Source organism: Sus scrofa, chromosome 3 (genome assembly GCF_054392235.1).
Source record: "Sus scrofa isolate SSC_HxYL_T2T_F1_AM1 chromosome 3, Sscrofa_HxYL_maternal_Yorkshire_Landrace_v2.0, whole genome shotgun sequence".
NCBI lineage: Eukaryota > Metazoa > Chordata > Mammalia > Artiodactyla > Suidae > Sus > Sus scrofa.
Genome location: NC_139385.1, coordinates 96,428,840 through 96,446,673, shown reverse-complemented (window position 1 = coordinate 96,446,673; position 17,834 = coordinate 96,428,840). Strand labels below are relative to the sequence as shown.

Sequence of the window (17,834 nt, the reverse complement as noted above, 5' to 3'; positions counted from 1 at the left end):
ATTAGATAGTATTTCAGTGTGTATAGATTTTTCAGGGTTTTCTAAGTGTTTATTTTAGTATAATTTGGTAACTTTTCCTCTTTCTCAATCATGAAATAAACATTTCACTCTTAACTAGCACATAATAGAGATATATACCAACTGTATGGACAAACCAAGGGGAGAGCACTAATTCAGCCTTTGTAAAGGCAAGTCAGAAGAGACAGCATAGAACTTTTTCAAACTAGTTGTAAATAATGAATATAAAACCAATAGATTGAGGTAAAAAGAAACAAATATACAAAATCCCAGGAGAATAAAAGAGTATGTTATACTTGGAAATTTTTGAGAATTTTCATAAAACTTTATATCTCTGCTAGAAATGCCATGTTCCTGCTCCAAAAACCATTCTGGTCTTGTAGAATCTTCTTGAAAACAGTTATTGCAGGCATTAGCCATGAACGGAGCATCTCTTATAGTTGGATATTACATAATATGGGGTGTGAACTGCACCTGATGTTCTCACTGGGGCTAATTTGAATGATCTGTAGATAAGGCCAAAAAGAGAAAGAACGGTGTTATTCTTATTGCACATCTAGAAATTTTAGTTAAAATCCAAGGTATTGTTAAACTAAATACTCAATTCAACCTCCTTTTACATCTCAACAGGATCCTAAAGGAAATTGTAGGCCTTTGTGTTTGAGTTTATAGTCCTTATGAGCTAATAAGTTAGGCTATTGTTTTGTTTCACAGGTGCTCATAGAAGACCTGAGACTCCGGGGTCAGAGGTAAAGGGCTTTACTACACACAGCAACATGAGCACCATGTTTGCCCTGGTTTTTCTTTTTCCACCCATCTGATGTAGCCAATGCAGGAGCCCAAGATAGATGCTATAGCACAGTGAGCTGCATTACAAGAGGAAAACAATGTGCGTGGAGAATTTACAAACTTAAAGCACGTGGTAAGAAAACCTACACTTTGTCCCAAAGGAAGACATTACCCCATCCTTCAATGTTGCTTGCTGTAAACACAACCCTGAGAAGCAGCACAGGCATAATACTCTCAGGGCCTTACATTCTTGGTAGGCCCACTAAGATGGGTAGAAGAGTGAAAGATTGTGGAGACAAAAACATAGGTGAGATTGTGAAGTAAATCCACATCTGGAAGGTCACCCCATATAAGACCGTTCTACTTTCATTCACTTATTTAGTTTTGCAGAAATAAAACTTCCCTGGATTTCTCAATGTTTCTGTAAAATCCCTTAGCCTCCTGACACATGGAAACATTTTACTCTTCACATACCAAGAAAATTAGATCTATAGCTGTTTGTCTAGTACATCATTTTGATCTGAAAGGGTAATAAAATTTCTCATATTTCCCCAAGACATCCAATATTTCTCAGCCTGGAATAGGTCCCTAGGCTGAGATACAGGCTGCCAGGGAGAATGGAGCACTCTCTCCCAAGACATTAACATTTCAGAAGGGCATACAGTGCAATCTGGTTCTTAGGGAGATTTTTATTTGTATAACAAAGAATTGGAGGTCTTTTTGAAAATCTGTTCAAGAAGGGAGAGAGACAGCTGCAGCTTTCTCCTTTATATGTAGAGAAAAACTGTCTTACTTTGTCTCTCACCTCTGGAGTATTGGACTCCATATATTAAAAAAATCCTACCAGCTCTTGAGAGGATTAAGATGGTGGGATAGAAGGACTGGAGCTCAACTTCTCTACTAAAAAACAACAAAATTCACAACTAAAGACTGAGCAATCTCCACTCAAATGGACCAGAAACCTTAAAAAAGATACCCTACTCCAGAAGAAAAAGAAGAGGCCACATCAAGAGGTAAGAGGGGCGATTTCATGGTATAAACAACCCCACTCCTCTGGGGTGGGAAGCTCCACAGACTGAAAACTAACTAGTTCACAGAGACTCACCTATAGGAGGGAGAGTTCTGAGCCCCACATCAAACCCTCACGTGCGGGGATCTGGCACTGGGAGAAAGAGCCCCTGGAGCAGCTGGCATTGAAAGCCAGTGAGGCTTGTGCACAGGAGCTCCACAGGACTGGGGGAAACGAAGACCCCATTTTTAAAAGGCACACACAGACTTTCACGTGCACTGGGTCCCAGGGCAGAGTGAATCTCCATAGGAATCTGGGTCAAACTTGACTGCAGTTCTTGGAGGACATCCTGGAAAAACAGGGGTGAATGTGGCTTGCTGTGAGGGACAGACACTGAAAGCAAAGCTTTCGAGAATATTCAGCAGCTTGCCTGTCTCTAGATGTGGCCATTTTGGGAAAATCTGGCCCCACCCATCAGTCACTGCTGAGAAGCCCCAAGGCAAACAACAATCCATGTGGGATCACAGCCCCGCCCCTCAGTAAACAGGCTACCTAAAGACCCCCTCAGGTACACAGCTGCCTCTAATCCCATCGAGGCACTAAGCCCCACCCACCAGAGGGATTAGAATCGGCTCCACCTACCAGTGGGCAGGCACCAGCCCCCACTTCAGGAAGCCTACAGCAAACCCCCATACTGACTTCAGCCACAACGGGGGCAGACACCAGAAGTAAGAGAGGCTACAACTCTATTATCTGTAAAAAGGTCACCACACCAAAAACCTATAAGAATGAAAAGACAGAGAACTATAACTCAGATGAGGGAGGAAGGAAAAACCCCAGAAAATCAGCTAAGCAATGAGGAGATTCTCAGCCTCCAGGAAAAAGACTTTAGACTGTTGATGCTGAAGATGATGCAAGACATTGGAAATAAACTGGAGGCAAAGATGGATAACTTCCAGGAAACACTGACCAAAGAGATACAAGATATAAAACTGAAACAAGAAGAGATGCAAAATACAATAACTGAAATAAAAAATTCACTAGAAGCAGCTAACAGCAGAATACAGGAGGCAGAAGAACAAATAAGCGAGGCGGAGGACAGATAAGTGGAAATTATGGATGCAGAACAGAAAAGAGAAAAAAGATTGAAAAAAAGTGAAGAGCATCACAGAGAACTTTGGGACAATGTTAAATGCACCAACATCTGTATTATAGGGGTCCCAGAAGGAGAAGAGAGAGAAAGAAGGGGACAGAAAAAATATTCCAAGAGATAATTGCTGAAAACTTCCCTCACATGGGATAGGAACCACTCACTCAAATCCAGGAAGCACAATGAGTACCATATGAAATAAACCCAAGGAGGAACACCCCAAGACACATGTTAATCAAACTGACCAAAATTAAAGACAAAGAGAAAATCTTGAAAGCAGCTAGGGAAAAGAAACAAATAACATACAAGGGAACCCCAGTAAGGTTATCAGCAGATTTTTTCAGCAGAAACTCTGCAGGCCAGAAGGGAGTGGTATAATATACTTAATGTGATGAAATGAAAAAACCTCCAACCAAGATTACTCTACCCAGCAAGGCTCTCATTCAGATTTGAAGGAGAAATCAAAACCTTCACAGATAAGCAAAAGTTGAGAGAATTCGGTAACACTTAACCAGCCTTACAACAAATACTAAAGGAACTTCTCTAGGCAGAAAAAAAAAGCCTGTAACAGGGAACAAAAATTCCACAAATGATAAGGCTCACATATATACAGTGAAGATATGAAATCACCCATGCACAATTATACCACCAAAATCGAAATCACAAAAAGAGGTGGGTACAAATGCAGGACACTTGAGATGCACTTGCAATTAAGAGAACAACAACTTAAAACAATCTAATATACATATAGACTCTTATATCAAAACTTCAGAATAACGGCAAACCAAAAATCTACAATTGATACACAAACAAGGAATCTCTGGAGAAGAAATATATCTCATAGTAAATAAGTGCATAATCCACCATGAAGGGGGTCATTTGACATCATTCTTGGAATGCTGAAGTCTTCTTAGATCTGATTCTGATTTCCTCTCCATCAAAGAACTTATGATAATTATAATTAAATAATGCCACTGTACAATTAAATAATACAGTTCTACAATTGTATTATTAATAACCATTTCTCTCCATGGTACAATGTAAAGCCTATAATGTCTTGTTTATCACATCACCTAGAATGGTGTAATGCCTATATTGAAGAATCAGTAAGTTGTAACAAATTGTGAGGACATTTATATAGTTACACTGTTTTTTAACCAATTTATCCATTTTATATTTTACTTATTTTCAGAGGGTGTATTATTTTTGTTATTCTTACCAGTTAAAATTCTTTTTCTTATGCTATATAAAATATTTAATGGTATATAAAGCTTTCGTTTTTATAAATTTTAGTTGCATAATATACACAATTTTAATATAATGCTAATTTTTAAAGAAAAATTGAAATGTAATAGGTAATACTAAATAGTAAAAATGAAAGCCATACAAAATGGGATAAAGTATAGAATAAATTTCCTATTTGTCTCAGCATATTTTCCATTCCACTTCTTCAGACGGAGTCACTTAATCTGTTTCTTAAGATCCATGATATAATAATCTGTGTGAATGTAACTGCATTTAAATATATGTATTTTATCCTGTAAAAAAATAAAAATAAAAAATAAACTGGTAAACAAAAATCAGTAAAAAAAAAATTTTAAAAAAATAAATAAAAAGTCCTACCAGCTCTCATCATGTGACCTGACGATAGGGGAAGAAGGAGACAATGCATTTATTATTTTCTGTGAGTTGATAGGAAATCTGTCTCTAGCCCAGAATACCTCCTATGAATATCCAGGATAAAATCAATAAAAATTTAGAAAAAAACCAGTCAGTTTTCAACAAATATCTATTGATCATCAATTATATGGCAGGCCAAAGATAAAGTAGAATTAAAAGTAGCACATTCCCTAACACATGGGATTTGAGTGTAGTCAAAAGATATCTGCTGAGCAAAAATTAAACTAAAGATGGACTGTTAAATATCCTTATCAATGCTACTGAAATATAAATATAAACCAAGCTGTTAAAAAGCAAAATGGAAAAAATCCAATTTAGATTTGTAGAAGACCAGGCTTCACTTAGAAATTACTTCAAAGCACTTAATATATGTTAATAAAGACATACATACATGCATTCATTTTCTCTCTTCCCTTTCCTAATTTGACCACTACTTTATCCCAGTGCATAAAACATAGCCTTGAAAATAGTAGAAATCTAGGAAGTATTTGTGTGATGATGAATAAAAGACTGAATGAACCAAGTCATTTAATCATTTAACCTGAGCCCTAAAGTGTAGCCATTAGTCAGGCCAAGAAAGGATGTGAAAATATTGCAGACAGAGGAAAAAAAAAAAACATGTTGAACAACCTCAGTAAAGGAGTAAACAGGACATTATTGGCCGTGTTAAGAGTTTTTATAGTTATCTCAAGAGTGATGATAATAATCTACACATTTTAACAAAGGTACAACAGGATCCAATTTATATTAAAAAAATATACAGGTCATTAAGTAGACAACAGATTTTCTGAGAGCAAGAAGCCACGTTGATAGATGGGGAAAGTGACAGTGGATGAGGAAATAAGTGAGAAGACTGAAAGTGATTTCCACATAGAATCATTGGGACTTGCTGATAGGGATTGAGGATGAGGTTAGCCTCATCAGTAGTAGGAAAGGAAGAAAGATAAGGCTATGCTGAAATTTGAGTGGGGAATATAGTTCTGTGGTCTTTGAACAGACTACTCCAGGATACATCCAGCATTAAAATTAATTCCATTGAAAAATAGTTAAATGCAATAAGCAATAGGGAGCACATTATCAGAAAAATATTTGGGGAATGCTTATTATTATCTAAAATATGTGACTCCCAACAGCAAAAAAACCAATCAATCAATGGAAAAATGGGCAAAAGACCTGAATAGACCTTTCTCCAAAGAAGATATACAGATGGCCAACAAACACATGAAAAAATGCTCAACATCGCTGATTATAAGAGAAATGCAAATCAAAACTACCATGAGATACCACCTCACACCAGTCAGAATGGCCATCATTAATAAATCCACAAAGAACAAGTGCTGGAGGGGCTGTGGAGAAAAGGGAACCCTCCTGCACTGTTGGTGGGAATGTCAACTGGTACAGGAACTATGGAGAACAGTCTGGAGATACCTTAGAAATCTATACATAGAACTTCCATATGACCCCGCAATCCCACTCTTGGGCATCTATCCGGACAAAACTCTACTTAAAAGAGACACGTGCACCTGCATGTTCATTGCAGCCCTATTCACAATAGCCAGGACATGGAAACAACCCAAATGTCCATCAACAGATGACTGGATTCGGAAGAGGTGGTATATATACACAATGGAATACTACTCAGCCATAAAAAAAATGACATAATGCCATTTGCAGCAACATGGATGGAGCTAGAGACGCTCATCCTGAGTGAAATGAGCCAGAAAGACAAAGACAAATACCATATGATATCACTTATAACTGGAATCTAATATCCAGCACAAATGAACATCTCCTCAGAAAAGAAAATCATGGACTTGGAGAAGAGACTTGTGGTTGCCTGATGGGAGGGGGAGGGAGTGGGAGGGATTGGGAGCTTGGGCTTATCAGACACAACTTAGAATAGATTTACAAGGAGATCCTGCTGAATAGCATTGAGAACTATGTCTAGATACTCATGTTGCAACAGAACAAAGGGTGGGGGAAAAAATGTAATTGTAATGTATACATGTAAGGATAACCTGACCCCCTTGCTGTACAGTGGGAAAATAAAATAAAATAAAATAAAATAAAATATGTGACTCATTTTGCAGATATAACAAACGAATTAAATTTTAAGACAATGATTTGTAAGATGGCAATGACAGTATTTTAAGAGTAGTAAAGCATAAGGTCTTTGGTGAATAACTTTGGATTACACCAAAAATACATACAGTTAAATATGTGTGTTGAAATTTTAATTACTAAAAATAAAACCTATAATATGCCAACCAAGAGATGAAGTAAGAGAAATAAAAGAGAAAAGTGAAAAGAGAGGGCTAAGATTCAAATGATAGACATTTTCAAGGCTAAATGGGAAGATAATTTTGTACAAATGAAAAAAGGATATATATGAAGATAATACCAGTTTACAAGAATTAAAAGCATGATTGACTACCTTGTTAAGGGCAATAAGCACCAATTTGAATTATTAAAAGCACCTTTTAAAGGTGTAATTTATTAATTTTAAAAGCATATTATATTATGTTTTAGGTTATATGAAATCTACTAATTTCTGACCACTGGCTTTTAAGGAAATATGGATAAAAATGGTGTATGTTTTGGATTTTGCTTTCACTAAGGAGTCCCCATCACAGTAGAAAGAAAAAACTGTACCTGCAGAATGAAAGAAAAGAGGTGATATTTGTTTTCTTGGCCTTCAAATTGGAGGCCAAAGAACTGGAGACAGAGAGAGACCAAGAGACTTCACAACATTTGAATAGGAAATACTGCTATAGTGTTCTCATCACCAACCCCAGGCACAACAGAAGAAACCATACCCTTGGCAAATTAATTTGCTCTAACTGCAAATACCTATGCAGATTTAATAGGAACACAAAGAGCCTACATGTCATGGAAGATGTTGTCAATAACTCCATTACTATACTTATCAGAAGGACAGATCCTGGAGTTCCTGTGTGGCTCAGCAGTAAGGAACCTGACTAGGATCCATGAGGATGCAGGTTTGATTCCCTGGCCTTGCTCAGTGGGTTAAGGATCCAGTGTTGCTATGAGCTGTGGTGTAGATTGCAGACATGGCCTAGATCCTGTATTATGCTTGTTGTGGCTATACTGTAGGAAGGCAGTGTAGCTCGGATTCAACCCCATCCTGAGAAATTCCATATACCATGGGTGTAGCACTAAAAAGCAAAAAAATAAAAGTAAAAAAATTTTAAAAAGGAGGACAAGTCTTCAGTATCTTTACCATGACATTTTCCCTTCACTCATTCTTCTGGCAATTCTGAGTCCCAAACATGTTTTAACTTCAGCCTATACCTGAGCCTAACTATTTTAAATGATAATAACCAGATGGTTTATGATTAGGTTGTACATTATATTCACCTATAATATAATGAATTTATATTTTCCACACAATCCTAAGAGGTAAGTTGGTCTGCATATCATTTCCATTTTACAGATGAGAAAACTAAGACTGGGAGCATTGAAATGGCTCACCTGTATTTTACAAGTCTTGGGAGGGGAAAAAAAAATTGGGCAAGGCTCTGATTTCCTAACTTCAAGTTTAGTTCTCTTTCTGTTAAAACAAAGTACATTTTAGACAATATCATAAAATTAATTTTAAGCTGAAGTTGGTTTTGTTAAACTGATTTATAAAATAAAGGGCTTAGAGCTAATTACATGATTATAGCTTTAAATTAATAAAAATCCACACTATGCAGAAAATATTTGATTTAAAATTAGTACTTTTTAGTGCATTAATAAAATATTTTAACAGTAAACATGAATAAGAGATAAGGGAGTGAAGTCAGCATATGGAGACACTTATTCTCAGAAACCTGGTTAGCTCTAAGGATAATATATCTTACAATTGGGTAGAGTTCTGATAAGAAAAATTAATAATTTCTTTCCTACTTTCTCTGTTTCTTCATATAGTATGGCCCTTAGTCCCCCCAAAACATAGACCAATGTATAAAACAGAAGGGAAGTGGAATCAGCAACTGTTGTCACAAGACCTGGACCAGGCAGCACCTAACCCTTAGGCATCTGTTGACATGTCTTTCCTTCGCCTCATCTCTAAGAGTTTACAGGACAGGGTGTGAACTCAGTTCTCATCCATACCTTTTTGTGACCCTCCTCCTGTCCTGGTAAGAAGATTTGAAAGTAAGGACTGATTTTTCACAGACTCCCTAGAGTTGTGATTTATAAACCTGATTGTAGCAGCAGAATCACCCCATGAGCTTTTTGAAAATAGACATGTGTACTCCCCACTCACTGATGTTTTGATTCTGTAGCACTGGGCATCTGTATTTGTTTAAAAACTCCCCGGATTATTTGGAGCTCAAGATGGGAACAATCACTCCCCTTATCAAACATCAGCTAATGGGGCTGAGGACTCTCTTGCCCCCTCTTTATTTATTTTCTGGATTTTCAGCCCATTGCTTTAGAAATGCTTCAGTCCCAAAAAAGAGAAAGGAGTTTGTTTTGTTAAGCAAAACTCAGGACATTCACCGGGTCACGTTTTCATACTGAATGCAATTAAAGTTCCTTATAGGAACCAATCCATCATGGCATTGTCTACCTACTACCTGCAACACAACCAGTCAGGATTTGCATTTTTAAATTTATTTTCAACTTAATTGAGAAGCTAATTTGGACAGAGCCTACCTTCTGATATCTAGCTTCACATTTTTCTGCATGTCTCAATACCCAACATATTTTTTAAAAGGAGTCAACATTAAATACACCAATGGTTCTGAATTTTCATATCTATTTACCTTTTGGATACATTTTCTCTGAAGTCTTTTCTGTCCTTGGGAATAGGATTCCCACAATTTAAATTTGGGTTGGGAGGAGGTAGTGGTCTGCTTAAGCCTGAAGCCTAAGCCATATACCCAGTTTTACTTTGATTCTGTTGTTCCTATAGTAAACTCTAAAACCCCAAATTAATTTCAGTTTTCCACAACTGGTAAAATACAGACTGTTGTGGATAAGAGATCTTTAAAAAATGTATGTTTGCCTTTAGTTTTGATATATGTTTAATTTCTTTCATTGGGTTTCACAATGCTGCAGTTTATTTTATTAAAGAATCATTGATAATATCTCTCCAAGATGTTTTCAAGCACACTAATATGTCCATTGCATTGAAGCAGATATTGTTGTGCATTTTGTTTGTGGCTACATGGCCTGTGCACACATCACAGCAAACATTCTGGCATGACTGAATTATGGCATCCAAATAAAAGCTTTCAGATACTTGGCAGTCAGCCACAAGGCTATCCAATACTTGATATTATCAATTACCTTCACCTTCAGCCATTTTAAATATTTTTGAACATCCTTTAAAACTGTTAGAACTATTCTGTCTTTATTTCTCTTGATGGCCACCAAAATGAGATAACATCCATTCTCCCTATCCAGCATTGGTTCTGTATTTGCAAACAATCTAGGTTATTCAGAATGATACAAATAATGCATAAATAAATGTAAGTAACTGTGTCTATTCATAGTAATTATCTTTCCTGACATTTCCTCATTAATATCATGGTCAAAGTGTAAGCAGTTAGCTAATAAGGTCACAGAAACATTTGGAACAGAATTTTGCTAGTTCCATTAAGGAACACTTCTAAGATGACTATGCTCTGATACTCTCTTTGGAAGTTCCTTCTCCACTGTATGCTTGGGAGTATCTTCAGCCTCTTCAATTTGTCTCTGGGATTTTGTTTGGGCAGTATTTCCTTATGTCATGCAGTGCTTTCCACTTTTAAAAAACAGTCATATTTCAATGGCACTGTCAATCATGTATTCATCCCTAGGTCTCATTCTCATGGCCCTTTCCCATCTTTCTCCACCTGAGTTCTGGTGCTCCCACTCTTTGGAAGAATTGACTGGGAGCAATTCCCACTTCTCTAAATTATGCTCAGTAATTAGCTCCCAGAGTCTAAAATTCTCAAAGTTTACTATAGCTCATTCATTCTCAGGTGCATGTGTTTAACACCAGGATAGCAAACTTGGGACATATCAAGACTAATCACAACTAAATATACTGTCAATTTTGCACCTTACTGCAATTTCCTTATCACATTGGGATAAATCCTCTTCTGCACCATCCCTTTAGTCTCTCATGAAAGTAAATGTTCTGTTGCAAAACCCTCTGCCTTTAGATATAATTGAGATTCTTATCATAAGAATCTCCATAGTCCCTATGGTGTGTGTGGGGGGGTGTGCAGCTGGGAATAGATCTAGGGGATATCAAATTTGGTAGTGAAATCTTAGTTCAGACTTATTTGAGTTCCCTCTCATACCATGCAGTGCACAGCACTGTATAATTATATATATATATATATATATATGTATATATATATATGTCTACTTTACATATATATACCTATCTCTATTGTTTATGAATCTATGAATTTATCTATTATCATCTATCATCTTATCTATCTGTATCTTTATCTTCTCTGTATCTATTGCCTCCTTATGAAGACTTGACTTACAGATTTGTGTCACTACTGACCCAGAATAATATGAGCTACAGTGGATATTTATGTTTAACACTAATTCTATAAAGATTTTTGTCCATGGTCTTTTAAATTTTTTTTTCATTGAGCTCCTCAATGTACTTAATCCAAGCACCAAGAAAGAAAAAATGTCATTTAAGCCATTTAGAGTCTGAAATATGTCTTTCTTATTTAACATACAAATATTTTGATTTAACTCAAGCTTTCCTATTTGATTTCTTAATTTTTGTATTAGGAATTAATCTCATTGAAGGATTACTGAAATAAAATAGTCATGACAATGATAATATAAAGATTAATTTTATATATTCACATTCCTTAGTATAAGTTTAAGATAAAATTTCCATAGAGTTGACTTTTTTTCAACTTTATTCTCGAGTACGACTCAATAAATCTGATTTATCGGGCAATTATGCAAAACCCTTTTTATTATCACTTTAGATTAAAAATGCTCTAGGAAATAATCTAATAAAATGGTGATTAAGCCACAACATCTCCTCCAAAAGAGAGCATGAGAGCTCTGGTTCTTTTTCTTTCTTACACTATGCCCTATGCAACGAGTTTCAATGAGGTCTGGAAAAATTTATCTTGAGCTCTAAATGACTTTAGCTCTACTAAACATACTTTTCACACACACACATACACAAATCTAGTAACTGCCAGGACTTTGAAATCCATTCCAATCATAGTCCCTCATTTTATTTATTTGACATTTAACTTTCAGAAACCATCAGACATACAGACAATAGTGAATCCTACAGAAATCTCCTCTGTTATTAATCTGGAATCATAGCAGAAGTTTTGGATGAATTTACATGTATTGGACCTCTGGAACTTAAGAGCTGTCTAACTAAGGAAAGTAATACTGAGACTTGCTTCCATTCAGTGTAAGCCAATTCAGCTAGCATCTCCAAATTGTGCTTTTTCTTCTGGAAGTTTCTGGGACAAATATCTTGGTTGGCCCATGAACAAATCTTGGGGAAGTCACAATCCTCAGATGAATTGGAAACATTCTTTTTGTTTGTATATCTTTTAAAATAATTTTAAAACGTATATACTCATTTATATAGTTTAAGATGACTCAAATGTTTTATTAAAATTTTAAAGAGTAGGAATGGATTATAATTTGAAACAGAATATTATATCAATCTTTTAAAAGACTGTGACATAAAAATACTGGAGTTTCTGAGAGCTGCTATTATTGTTTTTAATATATATAAATAAAATGTTTTAATAATCAAATACTTTATACTGCTCTTTTTCTTTTTAAACATATTTCCTTTACATGTAGTACACAGAAATTTATTCAAATCAAATATATTCTTGAAAGTCATCCTTGACTATCATATCCTATTCCCCTATAAAAAAGGTATATAAGTTAAAATTACATGTTAATTTGTATGACCCCAAAGTTGTAAATATTATGATTTTTCTGAGTTATTTAATCAATAAATACTAGAATATATCTCATCAAATAACGCACAAATATATAACATTTAAAAATAACTATTTTGGGAGTTCCTGTCATGGATCAGTGGTTAGCAAATCCAACTAGGAACCATGAGGTTGTAGATTTGATCCCTGGCCTTGATCAGTGGTTTAAGGGTCTGGCATTGCCATGAGCTGTGGTGTAGGTTGCAGATGTGGCTCTGATCTAGCATTGTGGTGGCTGTGGCATAGAGCAGCTACAGCTCTGATTGGACCCCTAGCCTGCAAACCTCCATATACCACGGGTGCAGCCCTAAGAAGCCAAAAAAAAAAAAAACTATTTAACATAAAAGCAAAATTTTAGTAGAAATTCATCTCTTTATAAGGTGGGTGAAGAGTTATAAAAATTATTTACATATATCTGTGGACAGAGATTAATTTTTAATTGAATACCACATGCCTAAATATTAATTTTACATTTGTTTCATTATTATAAACTTTGTAAACCTTGTCAACATAAATTATTAGATAAGAACAGAAAGAAGTTCTCTGCCAAATATCACATAATGATAAGTCATCAAAAATTATTTTTAAGCATTTCTGCTAAGAACAGGAACAAGACAAGATGCTTATTTTCACCACTGTTATTTAACATAGTTTTGGAAGTCCTAGTCATGGCAATCACAGAAGAGAAAGAAATAAAAGGAATCCAAATTAGAAAAGAACTATCACTATTTGTAGATGACATGATACTACACCTAGAAAATCCTAAAGACATTACCAAAAAGATGTTAGCCCTCATCAATGAATTTGGTAAAACTTCAGTAATTAAAGTAATACACAGATATCTATTGCATTTCTATATACAAACAATGAAAGATCAGAAAGAGAAATTAGGGAATCAATCACATTTACCATTACATCAAAAATAATAAAATATGTAGGAATAAATCTACCTAAAGAGACAAAAGATCTGTACTCTGCAAACTCTAAGAAGCTGATGAAAAAAAATCAAAGATATCACACACACAGATGGAAAGATGTACCAAGCTCTTTGATTGGAAGAATCAATATTGTCAAAATGACTAGACTACCCAAGGCAATCTGCAGACTCAATGTAATCCCTATCAAATTACCAAAGACATTCTTCACAGAAGTATAACAAAATATTTTAAAATTTGTATGGAGACAAAAAAGATCCAAAATAGTCAAAGCAATATTGATACAGAAAAATAGAAATGGAAGAATCAGGCTTCCTGACTTCAGACTAAAATACAAAAGCTATAGTAATCAAAACAGTATGGTACTGACACAAAAACAGACACATAGATCAGTAAACAGGGTAGAAATCCCAGAAATAAATCCACACGCCCATGGTAAACTAATCTATGAAAAAGGAAGCAATAACATAGTGTTAGAAAGATAGTTTCTTCAATAAATGGTTCAGAGAAAACTGGTCAGCTACATGTAAAAGGATGAAATAAGAACACTTTCTAACACCATACACAAAAATAACACTTTCTAACAGCATACACAAAATGGATTAAAGATCTAAACATAAGGCTGGATGCTATAAAACTCTTAGAGGAAAACATAGGCAGAATATTTTTTTTCATATAAATCTCAGCAATATCTTGTTTGATCCAGAATACTCTTTCACATAAATCACAGCAATGTCTTGTTTGAGCCACCTCCTAGAATAATAATAAAAACAAAAATAAACCAATGGGACCTAATTAAATGTAAAAGCTTTTATACGTCAAAAGAAACCATTAAAAAAAAAAGAAACAAAAAGACAACCCCAGAATGGGAGAAAATCTATGCAACCAACAAGGGTTTAATATCAAAAATGTACAAACAACTCATACAACTCAACAACAGAAAATTAAACAACCCAATAAAGAAATGGGCAAATACCTAAACAGATATTTCTCTGAAAAAGACATATGAATGGCTGGCAGGCACATGAAAAATGCTCAACATCACTAGATTAGAAAATGCAAATCAAAAACTAAAATGAGGTACAAACTTACACCAGTCAGAATGGCCATCATTAATAAGTCTACAAATAATAAATGCTGGAGAGGGTGTGGATAAAAGGAAATTGGTACAACCACTATGGAAAACAGTATGGAGGTACCTCAGAAAAATGAATATATAAATACAATATGATCCAAAATCCCACTCCAGGGTATATATCCAGATAAAATTATAACTCAAAAAGACATTTGCACTCATATGCGCATAGAGCACTATTCATAATAGCCAAGACATAGAAACAACATAAATGTGCATTGACAGATGAATGGATTAAGAATAAGTGGTACATACATACAATGGAATACTACACAGCCATAAAAATGGAATAATACCATTTGTAGCAATTTGGATGCAACTAGAGATTCTCACACTAAGTGAAGTAAATCAGAAAGAGAAAGACAAATACCATATGATATCACTTATATGTGGAATCTAAAATACGGCTCAAATGAACCTGTCAGCATAACAGAAACAGATTCACAGAAATGAAAACAGACTTGTGGTTGCCAAGGGGGAGAAGGGGGAATGGGATGGACTGGGACTTTGGGTTTAGTAGATACACACTATTACATTTAAAAGGATAAACAATGAGGTCCTACTGTATATAGCACAGGGAATTATATCCAATCTCTTGGGATAGAACATGTTAGAAGATAAGGTCAGAAAAAGAAGATATAGATAGATGTAGATATAGATATATTACTGGGTTACTTTGCTGTATGGAAGAAATTGGCACATTATAAATCAAACATACTTTAATAAAAAATGTTAAAGAAAAAAATATTAATAAAGCTTTATATTTCTTATAAAAATGACCCATGTGCTAAGAGCTCAACCAAGTCCCTAATATTATTGAAAATAAAACATTAAGAAAGGAATATACATCATGCCTTGACAGTAGGCACATTCTCAGGCAGAACAGTTTTAGGAAAGAGACATATGGCAGTTGAATTTTTTGAATTTAAGGTACTTAAAGTTCTTCATGCCCACAAACTCAATGGATGTCTGCAACCAATTTAACACTGCTAAAGTAGAGAAATGGCCTGAAATGTTTTCTTATTTCAGACTTATACATTCTGAATTAGGTGAGGGTGGAAAAATCTCCAGAGCCATGAGGACTGGCAAAAGACTCTATTGAAGTTTCAGCTATTTGCATTTATATAAAACACTCTTCCTTATATGTTCCTTGGACCATGGGAACATTCTGATTCATGAAAATGCACTTTTAAGAACCCAGAGCTTGGGAGTTCCCGTTGTGGCGCAGTGGTTAACGAATCCAACTAGGAACCATGAGGTTGTGGGTTCGATCCCTGGCCTTTCTCAGTGGGTTAAGGATCTGACGTTGCCATGAGCTGTGGTGTAGGTTGCAGACACGGCTCAGATCCTGCATTGCTGTGGCTCTGGAGTAGGCTGGTGGCTATGGCTCCTATTTGACCCCTAGCCTGGGAAGCTCCATATGCCATGGGCGCGGCCCAAGAAATGGCAAAACAAGACAAACAAACAAACAAAAAAAAAAAACAGAGCTTATGTGTACTGTCTACAGATGAGCAAAAATGCTACAAATCTTTACTTTTTAAATCTAATTAAGTTCACAGTACTAAATTCCGCCTTTGAGTTTCCCTTGCCTTAGAAGACATAGTGGGAGAAAAGAGTTGAAAAACAAAAGAGGAGAGACAGAAAATTATTTTTTCTTAGCCAGTATAATTTTGGCCTTAAAATGCTGATGCTATTTCATAGACAAGTTCATGAGTTTTTAATTCACTTTTCTTAATAGACTTTATTTTTTAGAGTGCTTTTAGTTTCAGTTACATTAAATAAAAAGTACAGTTGATCGTTGAACAACATGGGTTTGAACTGCATGTTTCCACTTACCTGTGGATTTTTTTCAGTAGTAGATACAATACCACCCCATCTGCAGTGGGTTGAAGCCCTCAATGTGGAATGTTGCATAAGGGGGAGCCATGGATAGGGAGGGTCAATGATAAAGTTATACATGATTTCCACTGCAAGGAGGTCAATGCCCCCAACTCCTGCATTGTTCAAGGGTCATTGTGCAGAGATTTTCCACAACCCTGCCCTCATAAATGCATAGCATGCTCTATTGTCAACATTCCCCATCACAGTGGAATATTAGTTATAATAAATGAATCTACACTGTCACCCAAAGTTCATAGTTTGCATTAATCTTTATTCTTAATTTTGTACATTCCATGGGTTTGGATAAATATATAAGGACACATACCATCATAATAGTATTACAAAGAGTAATTTCACTGCCTTAAAATCCCCTGCGCTCCACTTATTCATCCTTTCTTTCTCCCAAACCCTGCCAAGGATTGCATCACAGTTGTGACCTGCACCACAGCTATGGCAATGCTAGGTCATTAACCTGGTGTACCTCTGAGGAATTTCCTCAGTATGCTCTTAAACTTTAATACTGTGTTTGCTATTCTGTCTTTTGCTTTATAAATAAACTTTAGAATCAGTTTGTCAATATCCACAAAATAATTTCCTGGGATTCTCCTTCAATTGCATTGAATCTGTAGATCAAATTGGGAAAAACTGACATCGTGACACTATCGACTCCTGTTATCCAAGAACATGGATTATCTCTCCATTTGTTTAGTTTTTCTTTAATGTCTCTCATACAGTTTTATGAACATATTTCATTAGTTTTATACCTAAGTATTTTATTTTGAAGGGTACAAAAAAGTAAATGTTATCATGTTTTTAATTTCAAATTCCGTTTGTTCATTGCTGGTATATAATAAAGCTATGTACTTTATAAATTAACCTCATATCCTGCAATCTTGCCATTATCACTTAATAGAGTTGGTTGTGGTTTTGTTGTTTTGTTTTTGTCAATTCTTTCAGATTTTTCTACATAGAAAATCATGTCTTTTAAACTGGTAAACATGTTTCCTTAGTTCTATGAGCTGCTCTAGTTAATTAATCAAAGCCTAGGAGGAGAACCTCTAATTTATATCTAATTAATCAGAAATATAGAGGAAAACCTGGCCTTGCAATGGGCATTTGTAGTAGGATGAGGGCAGCCTTAACCTGTCAGATCTGATGATATCTCTAGGTAAATAGTGTCAGGATTGAGATAAATTATGGGACACCCAGTTGGTGTCCCTGATAATTGCCTGGTGGAAGAACAAACCCCATACATTTGGTGTCCAGAAGTGAAGTGTGCATAATA

The 17,834-nt window shown here is 35.4% G+C and overlaps 1 long non-coding RNA gene across 15 annotated transcripts in view; it reads left to right on the top strand.

Annotated features, from left to right (window-relative positions):
* The window catches only part of LOC110260098 (uncharacterized), a 366,208-nt gene extending 359,491 nt beyond the window's left edge, over positions 1 to 6,717 (top strand). For all 15 annotated transcript variants that reach the window (XR_014841906.1, XR_014841909.1, XR_002342941.2 and 12 more), the window contains one exon: positions 733 to 6,717. This is a non-coding gene — a long non-coding RNA (uncharacterized LOC110260098). The remainder of the gene's footprint in view (positions 1 to 732) is intronic.
* Positions 6,718 to 17,834: the final 11,117 nt, after the last annotated feature.